The sequence below is a fragment of the Oculina patagonica genome, chromosome 13, assembly GCF_052425735.1.
Source record: "Oculina patagonica isolate OP01 chromosome 13, crgOcupat, whole genome shotgun sequence".
NCBI lineage: Eukaryota > Metazoa > Cnidaria > Anthozoa > Scleractinia > Oculinidae > Oculina > Oculina patagonica.
The window spans coordinates 3,316,253-3,326,962 of record NC_135770.1 but is presented as its reverse complement, the minus strand read 5'-3'; the positions used below and the strand labels follow the sequence as shown (position 1 = coordinate 3,326,962).

Here is a 10,710-nt window from a genome sequence, read left to right as displayed (position 1 = left end):
ACCTAAATGACCTATCATATACCTAAAACAGGAAGTCTTATTCTCATTTTTAAGTAGCGTTTAATAAACTAAAATGATACAGCCATAAAGTGTGTCCGTTTTGAAATATTTTTATTAAAGGCCCTTTTAAATGCCTTAAAATGGCAGATTTCCCTACCCTTTCACATACCTAAACTTGTGAAATTCCTACCTTTTATATTTATATACATGAAGCGTGAAAAAGGTACCCCTTTCAAGCGGAGCCTCCCTGTATAGGCCATCATAGGGAGTGCCTCCCCCCCGGGGGTCCAGAGTCCACAGAGGCAGAAATGTAATGATAAATCACAAAATTTGTGTTTAATATAAGTACTTATAATCTTATGATGTAATGTATATGAAATGATTCATATATGAACTGCGGATGGATATGAATGTGATAAATGATCATCGCAGTGAATTTCCAATTTAAGCAATTGGAATAAAGAAGCCTGAAAAAAATTCAGGGCTTCAACGGGATTCGAACCCGTGACCTCCGCGATACCGGTGCGATGCTCTACCAACTGAGCTATTGAAGCCACACATTGGGAGCGAGGTCAATTGTGAGTTCATATTTTACCCGTGAGAGGAGTGAAATGATGTAATGTATATGAAATGATTCATATATGAACTGCGGATGGATATGAATGTGATAAATGATCATCGCAGTGAATTTCCAATTTAAGCAATTGGAATAAAGAAGCCTGAAAAAAAAATTCAGGGTTCGCCCGATTTCTGAGTCGATTCGCTCGAAGAAAAAGTCGATTCGCCCGGACCAAGAGTCGATTCGCCCGGACTGAGAGTCGATTCGCCCGGACTAATAAAATCCAGGTTAATCAAGTATGTTCTGTTGGCTTAACTTAATCAAAAATATAGCATTTAACGCGTTCCTAATCTTTGGCGCTGCCAGTAAATCGTTAAGTTCAATTTAGCATTTATTGTAAACAAACGTACCCTGGGTACCAGAGGATTTTTTTCTCGCGCGCGGTGAATACTTATTGGTTAAGCCAATAAAACATAGGGATTATCCAGGATTTTATTAGTCCGGGCGAATCGACTCTTAGTCCGGGCGAAACGTCTCCGGGCGAATGGTTCATCGGGCGAAACGACCGCAATTCACGCAAACGAATGAATGGATGAATATCTCCATTTACTTAAGTAACCTAGTGAGAATGTGAAATGAACAAGTTTTCAACAGCCAATCAGATTCAGACGCCTTTGTGGCTGGCTTTCAGAATACCTTATTACAGGAATATAATGAAGCATTTTAACAACCAAACAAAATTTACGCGTTTTTACAAATAAAATTAACGCGAATTTTTAGAAAAGTTCTGGTTAGATGCTTAAAGTAAACATGTTTACATCAATAAAATTAACATGAATTTTTGAAAGTCACATTTTTAACATACCAGTAGATCGTTAATTTCCTATAATAAGGTAGCCCAGAGGTCCCAATACCTGGCGCAGACCAGAAGGATCACAACCTCTGGGGATGAGATGTAGGCATGTAGGATTGTAGATGTAGGATTGTAGGCAGTTGTTTGCAGATCACATGGTGTGCTCTTGGCCACTGAAAAGGAAGTAAAAAATGCATCCAATGATTATTACAATTATGTGACAGTGCCAGATAAACTGTAATCATTCTTATGGGTATGAAATCTGTAACCATTGACGCAGCAAGAAAGTAGACTGCATGTATTTGAAAATAATTTCTCCCTAAAACAGTTAAATTGGGAGTCTTGTCCTGAGACAGCGAAAAAAAAATAAGAAATCATGAGAGTTGGCAGGTCTATGCCGCCTGCTACGCAGGCTACAAGTCGTTCGGCTATTTGAATATGTTTGCAGATGTTTTTATCCCTTTCAATGCCTAAGATTATTAATAGTGTTATTTTTTTTATCAAATTTTTCAGCTTGTTTAATCCAGCAATAAAACCTTTGTAGCAAACAGGCTCGGCAATAACAATTAGGCTTAAACTAGAAATAGTTGACACAAAAGCTGCTCCCCGCTGTTTATCGGTCTGCAGTCTGCAGTCTGCATTTTACCCCCGGTCTGCAGTCTGCAGTCTGCAGTCCGCAGTCTGCGTTTTACACTGACCGGTAATAATTTTGTCACGAGATTGCAGATGTTGTTTTATTTTTTTCCAAGAGGGCACGGTAACGAATCCTGCAATCTGATTGGTTCTTAGCGCGGGCAAGATTTTCCTATCTCTGCCCGCTTCCACGGGCCACGGTAACGCTTTCGTGAGTTTAATTTCGCGGCGAGACGAACTAGTCCATGACAGTTTTGCTCTCCAAATCGATGTTGTTGCTCACCAACCGTTGTTAAATTTGTATGGGAAAATTAGCAGTGGAATTAAAGGCCTTGAAGTTCTCCAAAAGGCGAGTATTCATGATCTTTATTGACAAAATGAAGTTATAGTTTTATGGTCGTGGTTTGTCGATCGATGTTTGTGCATTCGCACTGATTTTCACGCCATTGCGGTTAACTGCAAGTCGGCGGGTATACAGACTCGATTTATCCGTTCAAACACCTTGCTTTTCTGCTACTTTTCTCCAAAAACGGATACTGCTTATCGCCATTCAAGAAAATGAGATGCTTTATTAAAAAACGGTCAAATTAATTCTCGCAATATTGTGCCGTGTGTAGGCGACCAAACTACACATTTCAGCTGCAAACTACCCCACAGCCACCGGCGACCCCCCCCCCCCCCTTCGTCCCGTCTCCCCCCTCTCCCCGTCCTCCCTCCCCCCCCCCCCGCCCCCCCTGCTCTGCGCGCCCCTCCTCTCCCCGCCGTCCGGGCGCAGCTTCATTCAGTTTCACTTTCGCAAACTTTTTATCAAAACAGAATACTGTGGGAATGAACACAGAGGTTTTTGACTCGTTAAATACAAATGTAAATAGCTGGAAAATATGTGTTGTAAGTGCTTTCCAGTCCGAAAAGTAAGTTTAATTAACTGAAAGAACTCACAAGCCGAAATGGAGTTCAAAGTGTTTCGCGACACGCTGATTTTTTATGCTCTGTTTTGGTTCTACATTGTGCTTTTTATTATTTCAGATGCTTTTTTCTTGCTTTTCTGATGAACTTTTCCTTGAGTACTGTTCATTTTAGCGAATTTAATTTGTTTGGCAGTAAGCTCTTTAATATAGCAGTGAATATAGCAAACGAATCATTCTTCACTCTTGCCGTAGACTGACTAGGATGCGCGCGGATAATACAAACACATTTTGCAAGAAAATCTTTGTAGGTTTTTTTTAATCAAACACATTAGAGGTAGGAAAAAAATAAATAAGTTATTTACCGGCTTAGGGTCAGTCCGTATAGTGAAAAACTGTGACCTCGGCCTTGAAAATGCTGCCCTCGGCCTGCGGCCTCGGGCAACATTTTCAGACCTCGGTCACAGTTTTTCACTATACGGACCTCCCAGCCGGCAAATAACATATATATCCCTTTCAATGCCTAAGATTATCAGTAGTGTAGTAAGCTTTATCTAAGCGTATTTTCAGCTCGTTTAACCCAGCAAGACGACCTTTATTGCAAACAGACTCTACAGTAACTACAGTGATTTTTTATGCTCTGTTTTGGTTCTACATTGTGCTTTTTATTATTTCAGATGCTTTTTTCTTGCTTTTCTGATGAACTTTTCCTTGAGTACTGTTCATTTTAGCGAATTTAATTTGTTTGGCAGTAAGCTCTTTAATATAGCAGTGAATATAGCAAACGAATCATTCTTCACTCTTGCCGTAGACTAAAGATTCCAGTCGAAGATGAAAGAAATATTCGTTTCGACAGAGTACACAGGATTTCATCGCGTCGCTTCCAACGCTCAAGATCTAAAACCTCGACCCATCATTGTTAAGTTGTCGGACTTCCTCGACAAAGAGTTCATTAAGTCCTTTATTAAAAATCTTACTAAAGGCAGTAAGCTCGGAATCGCCGATGATTTCCCCAAAGAAGTGGAAGAAATTAGAAAGAAGTTACACCCGGTGTTGAAGACCGCCAAACAACAGAAGCGAGCCGCTTTTTTCAGAGTAGAGAAGCTCATTATAGAAGGTTCACTCTACCGCGGACCTGAGACGAAAGCGTTCCCACTGTATGGACGTTTAATGGACGTTTAAATTAACTGTTAAAACATTGAAATCGATCACGGCCATATTGCGGTGGCCAATGTTTACATTGCTCTACATTCACGTACCAGTATCTGATAATGCCGAACAAACAATTAGGTAAGTCCTTGATAGTTGTAGTTATAATTTTTCTGTACCGCATAATGTTAACTTTCTTGTTTAAATCCGTGCGGTTTTTCGTACTATATTTTCCTATCCCTTTTGTCGCGATTTTTACGATTAGTTTGACGACTAGCAATTCAAGTCGCAAAAGCAAGAAACTGAAACTTTATTCCACTTTAGATATTTCCATTTTTCTTATGAGCATTATTGCCAGTATTACATTTAGACTAAAAACATGAACCTAAATGATTTATAAGATTTTATCTTTGAATATTCGAGGGCTAAACAGCTCAAGAAAAAGAAGGCAAGTTTTTCGATGGTTGCATCGTCAACAATCCGATATTATTTTCCTTCAAGAAACGTATTCTACACCTCAAACAATTAAAAGGTGGGAAGCAGAATGGGGTGGCAAAATTGCTTACAGTCATGGTTCTTCACACAGTAGAGGAGTAATGATTTTGTTTAAACCGCGACTCGACGTCAGCATTGAAAAGATCAGCACAGATAATTACGGAAGATGCGTCTTAGCTGAAACCATTTTAAGCGACAAGAAGACAATTTTCGTAAACATTTACGCACCCAATGAGGCAAGGCATCAAATCTCTTTCCTTGCTGAGCTTTCCAATTCTTTCCTTAGGGAATACACTCCACCTCATCCTGTTTTCCTCCCCTTTCCTCCTGTTTTCCTCCCCTCCTCCTTCCTCCCCTCCTCTTTTCCTCCCCTCCTCCCCCTCCTCCTCCCCCCTCCTCTCTCCTCTCCCTCCCTCCTCATCAATAACACAGTTGATCCCTCCGAGGACAAATTTCATTGACTGTATTCCCTAAGGAAAGAATTGGAAAGCTCAGCAAGGAAAGAGATTTGATGCCTTGCCTCATTGGGTGCGTAAATCGTTTGACGAAAAGAAGTGACGTCTGTTGTTGAACTCCGAACGCTAATTAGTACAAATAATTTAGTTGATTGTTGGCGTTTTAAAAACCCCGATTCGTGTGGATTCACGTGGAGTAATCCCTCCAGAAAGATCCAAAGCCGGCTAGATTATCTCTTGGTTTCGAAAAACCTTTGTAAGCTAATCCGAGAGTGCAATATAATTCCAAACATACATTCCGACCACTCTGCTGTAGCGCATCACTTTCGACGAAGACAGCCCTCCACGCGGACCTGGTTTCTGGAAGTTCAACAATTCACTATTACTTGATATCGATTACGTTGAACTGCTCACTTTTAAAATTCCCGAATTTGTTATACGTCATCAACAAGTAATTGATAAAGGACTCTTCTGGGAAATGATCAAAATGGAGATCAGGGCTTTCACAATTAAATATTCAAAACGCAAAGCAAAGAAATCGCGTGATGAAGAAGCGTCGCTTCAAACAAGATTAATAAGTATTCAAAATAAATTGCAAGCTAACCACAATGAAAGCGACAAAATGGAAATGGACAAATTAAAAGCTAAACTCGCAGAGGTAGAAGCTCGTAAAACACAAGGCGCAATCGTGCGCAGCAGAACACGTTGGTAGGAGTACGGTGAGAAAAATAGTAAGTATTTCTACAGTCTAGAAAAGACCAACTATAGACGAAAACACGTGACTGCCGTTAAAATTCACGAAGATAAGAAGATAACCGACCCAAAAAAGATTCTTCAAGCAGAGGAAAATTTCTTCAAGCAAATATATACTTCGGTTAATTCGGACCCACAGCTTCCAGAATTTAGTGACTTTTTTGAAGTTATCGAGAAACGGTTATCAGAAGAAGAAGCTGAGACCTGCGAAAGTGAAGTAACGCAAGAAGAATGCTATAACGCCCTAAAATCAATGGCCAAAAATAAAAGCCCAGGCTCAGACGGCTTTACTGTAGAGTTTTATCTACATTTTTGGAATATGTTAGCAAAATATATGACCGAGAGTTTCCACTATGCACTTCAAAGCGGAACTCTGTCCATTTCACAACGACAAGGTGTGATCTCTTTAATTCCAAAAAAGAAAAAGAATTTAGAGCTCCTAAAAAATTGGAGACCAGTTTCACTCTTAAATGTAGATTACAAAATTTTAACTAAAGTCATCGCTCTTCGGATAGAGAAAATACTACCAAAAATTGTTTCTTCTAGCCAGTCTGGGTATGTCAAAGGAAGATACATTGGCGAAAGCATAAGATTATTCAAAGACGTTATGGATTTTACGAAGCAAAAAGAGTTGCCTGGAATAGCCGTCTTCCTAGATTTCGAGAAGGCCTTCGACTCAATCGAATGGGACTTTCTCCAAAAATGTTTACAAACGTTTAATTTCGGTCCGCAGCTCAGGCGCTGGGTTAGTATTTTTTATAATAACATTACTAGTTGTGTTTTAAACAACGGCTACGCATCCAGTCACTTCACTTTAGAACGAGGGGTACGCCAGGGTTGTCCCCTCTCTGGTATGCTATTTATCATTGCCATAGAAGTTTTAGCTCAAAAAATCTCTAATTCCAAAGAAATAGAAGGAATAAAAATACAGAATAATAAAACGGTTAAATTATCACAATACGCCGATGATACCACAGCCTTCCTCGCTAACGTTCATTCCGTAAATAACCTCTTTGTATTGCTCTCCCGTTTTGAAAAGTGCGCGGGGCTAAAGATAAATGTATCAAAATCTGAAATGTTATGGCTTGGCTCAATGAGACATAGTAAAGACAAAATTTCAAATCTTCAAATGACAGATGAACCTGTCTATGCTCTAGGTACACACTTCTCGTACGATGACAATCTGTCAGACCAGAGAAACTTCTTCGACAAGCTGTCAAAATTACAGAAGACTTTAAACTTTTGGTCTCAAAGGGATATCTCTGTTTATGGAAGAATAAACATTGTTAAAACTCTAGCCCTTTCAAAAGTCATATTCATCTGCAGCTCCATGGAAACGCCACCACGATTCGCTGAAGAAGTGAATAGAATGACTTTCGACTTTGTATGGAGCCACAAACCTGCGAAAATCAAAAAGTCGACTCTGATAAAATCTAAAAAAGAAGGTGGCTTAGAAATGAAAGATTTCGCCATTTTTGACAAAGCTCTAAAATTAAACTGGGTAAACCGCCTATGTTCAGACCACGACGCTCCATGGAAATATATCCCAGCCTCTTTCCTTGCCAACGTCGGTGGCACTTTCTTATTTCAGTGTAACTATGACTGTAAGCTTCTTTGCCTAAGTGAACGCCTCCCAAGATTTTACAAAGACATCATAGCCCATTGGCAGAAAATCACTGCGACCGATCCACAAAATAAATCTGAGGTACTAGAGCAAGTAATCTGGAACAACAGGTTTCTGATTGTTAATAAAAAATCGATTTATTTTCCACATTGGCATCAGGCTGGAGTCACGCACATATCAGACTTGCTTAACACAGAAAAAAATCGCTTTCTATCTTTTAATTCTCTTTGCGAAAAATTCAAGACTAAGTTTAATTTTCTACAGTATTACAGCATCATTTCTGCTTTCCCTCGCTCGTGGAAAAAGCTTTTAGACTCTAACAACCAACTACCCATTAAACCCCTTGATTCAATAAGCGAATCGTTGAGTTGTAAAACTCTCTATGAAAAACTGTTATCCCTAGAAAAGTTATCTCCCCCCACAGCAGAAAGGAAACTTATTGAATATGGGGTAGAAAAGAACAATCTGTGTAAGGTTTATCTTTTACCTTTTAACGTTACAAAAGAAACCAAAATGATGATGTTCCAGTACAAGATCATCCATCGCATCCTACCTACGAATAGCTTATTACATAAGATGAAGAAAGTTGAATCCCCAACTTGTCCTTTTTGCCCTACCGAAATCCATACCATCTGGCACCTTTTTATAGAGTGCACTCAAGCAAAAACTTTCTGGGTAGATTTTCAAGATTGGTACAATATTCATAGTAGAAAAGGAGTCCATCTTTCGAACTTAGATGTCTTATATGGTATATTGGACTCTCCTCGTGGTTGTTTAGCCCTAAACCATCTTATTATATTAGGAAAATACTTTTTATACCTTAACACCGGCAAAAAAAATAAAGTTCAGTTTAACGAGTACATATCCCTCGTTCGCGACAAACTATCGTTAGAAAAACATATTGCTATCAAATCCGGTAAATACGATAACTATATCAAGAAATGGAATTTTTTACAAAACATTTAGTTTCCTTTTGTTTTTGTATCTCGCTACATCGTTCATTTTTCTTTCTGGTAACAATTATAGGCAATGTTATTTGTTATTTCTTTTTGCATTGTTAGCCTAAGTGTTGTAATGTTAGGCCTAAGTGTTGTAATGTTAGCTTAAGTGTTTCGAAAGTGTTGTAATGTTAATAGTATTGACTTCATAAAGTAGAGTAATTTTTGTAACTATTTTTCCACACTTTCTAAGCTGTACTGTAAAGTAGCTCCTTTTGTAAAGTTAGTGATCTATATTTTGTAATCATCGTAATGTTGTATGTTTAATGTTGTAAGTACTTGCAAATAAAAAATAAAAAAAAAAAAAATAAAAAAAAAAAACAATTATGCTAAAATAGAATTAGCTTCTGGCTAAAACCCGGGCTAAAAATATAAAGTGAGTCCTGTAATGTTTTTCTACTCATATCAGCATGATTCAAAGATGAATCACCGCAGACTTAGATAATTAATACTCTTCCGGCCCTTTAAACACAATATTTCCACCTTTTCCTACCTCTACTGAAGCAAAACAGTCCATAAGTAACCTGCAAAACACTTCGACGCGATGGATCTGAAATAAGATCCCTCGTAGCTCAGTTGGTTAGAGTGCCCAACCGGTATCTGAGAGGCCATGGGTTCGATTCCCGTCGGGGACTCAGATTTTTTCTTTGTCCCACGCTCGTGTCATGTTAAATAATTTCTTCACTATTTATCACCGAGATTGAAATTTACCATCTTTATTATTTACAACACATTTGATGATTTCGACATTGCTGATCCTAGCAGTATGCAGGACGCGTGTCACATATCAACCTAGTAAATGGCCTAAGCTCACAACGAGTCTCTCGTAGCTCAGTTGGTTAGAGCGCCCAACCGGTATCTGGGAGGCCATGGGTTCGATTCCCGTCGGGGACTCAGATTTTTTCTTTGTCCCACGCTCGTGTCATGTTGAATAATTTCTTCACTATTTATCACCGAGCTTGAAATTTACCATCTTTATTATTTACTACACAAATAATATTATTTTTAAAATCAAAATAATTATAAAATGCACTTTTGATTGCTCACATGCAAACATTTTGCATATATGAGAGTATAATGAGCACAGTTGTAATTTATCATTGCATTTCTGCCTCTGTGGACTCTGGATAAAGCAGTCCAGGTTAAAGCTCTGGGTAAGGTCACTGCGCTGCATTCTTGGGTAAGACACTTTGCTCCACAGTACCTCTTTACACCCAGGTGTATAAATGAGTAACTTAATGCTGTGGGTAGGCCTGTGATGGACTAGAATCCCATCCATGGGAGAGTTGAAATACTTCCCCTGGATGCTACAAAAACCTGGATAAGCTCCTGAGTTACGGGTAAACACAGACTTAAGTATTACTTCCTCATCAAAGGAACTACCGGTAGCAGGCGTTTCAAGTCATCGAGATCCAAGTGTAATTAGTCCAAAAACAAGGATGAAAGTTGATGAGAGTTAAAACTCTTAATCTCGTTTGGCATGGAACTCTCATGCACTCTCATCGACTTTGAACGTGCTCAATTTTTTTCTTGAGAATCAATAAATGTTCGACAGACTCTTGTTCTTGTTTGGCCCAAGTTGATGATAGTCTATGAGAGTTGACGAAAACTCTCATGAGAGTCAACTCTCATCAACTCTCATCCTTGTTTTGAAAAGTTTTGTCTTTCGTGGAATATAAACCTTATAGCACATAAATATTGTTTGTTGTATTATTATAAAAGGTAATTAAGATCAAAAAGCAAAACCTTTTATCATTGTAAAATGAAAAACAAACAAGAAAACAAAAGAAAACTAAGGAGACCAAAACAGACCCAAACACTATACAACATTAAACAGATTTTATTCAAACAGCCTTCTGTACTGACATGCTTTGGTATTCACTGCCACATGCTTCTACCTGGGGAGGCAGGGTGGGGGGGGGGGGGTACTCAGGTATGTTCTGGGTGGGTATTTGCCACCCTGGTCTCCGAAGAAGAACCCAGTTTTAGAAAGAATTTAAATCGAAAATGATAACCAATTCTAGAAACAGGTCAATTTTTGAACACCCTGTTTGGCTGCTAATGATATGAAACTTTTGTGTGTTTGAAATAACAGTTCTAGATTGGGAGCCCACAATTAGGACCCTGTTGGGCAGCACATACCAACATAGGTAATTTGGGAGAGTACCCACCCCCCCCCCCCCCCCATGGGCTCCTACCTAGGACTTTTCACAAGTTGCTCGGCAACTTTTCATATTTCCAACAATTTTTTCCCCTTTTTCCTTTTGAGCAACTTGTTGCCTTTTG

At 39.0% G+C, this 10,710-nt stretch overlaps 1 protein-coding gene and 1 pseudogene across 2 annotated transcripts in view; one reads left to right on the top strand and one right to left on the bottom strand.

Moving 5' to 3' along the window:
- The window catches only part of LOC144635983 (uncharacterized), a 39,969-nt gene extending 30,980 nt beyond the window's left edge, over nt 1-8,989 (bottom strand). Inside the window, exon 1 of the mRNA XM_078495120.1 lies at nt 8,918-8,989. The gene's annotated coding sequence lies outside the window, so the exon portion shown is untranslated. The remainder of the gene's footprint in view (nt 1-8,917) is intronic.
- LOC144635984 (uncharacterized) overlaps nt 1-10,710 on the top strand; it is a 42,497-nt pseudogene that overhangs the window by 4,963 nt on the left and 26,824 nt on the right. The window lies entirely within an intron of this gene.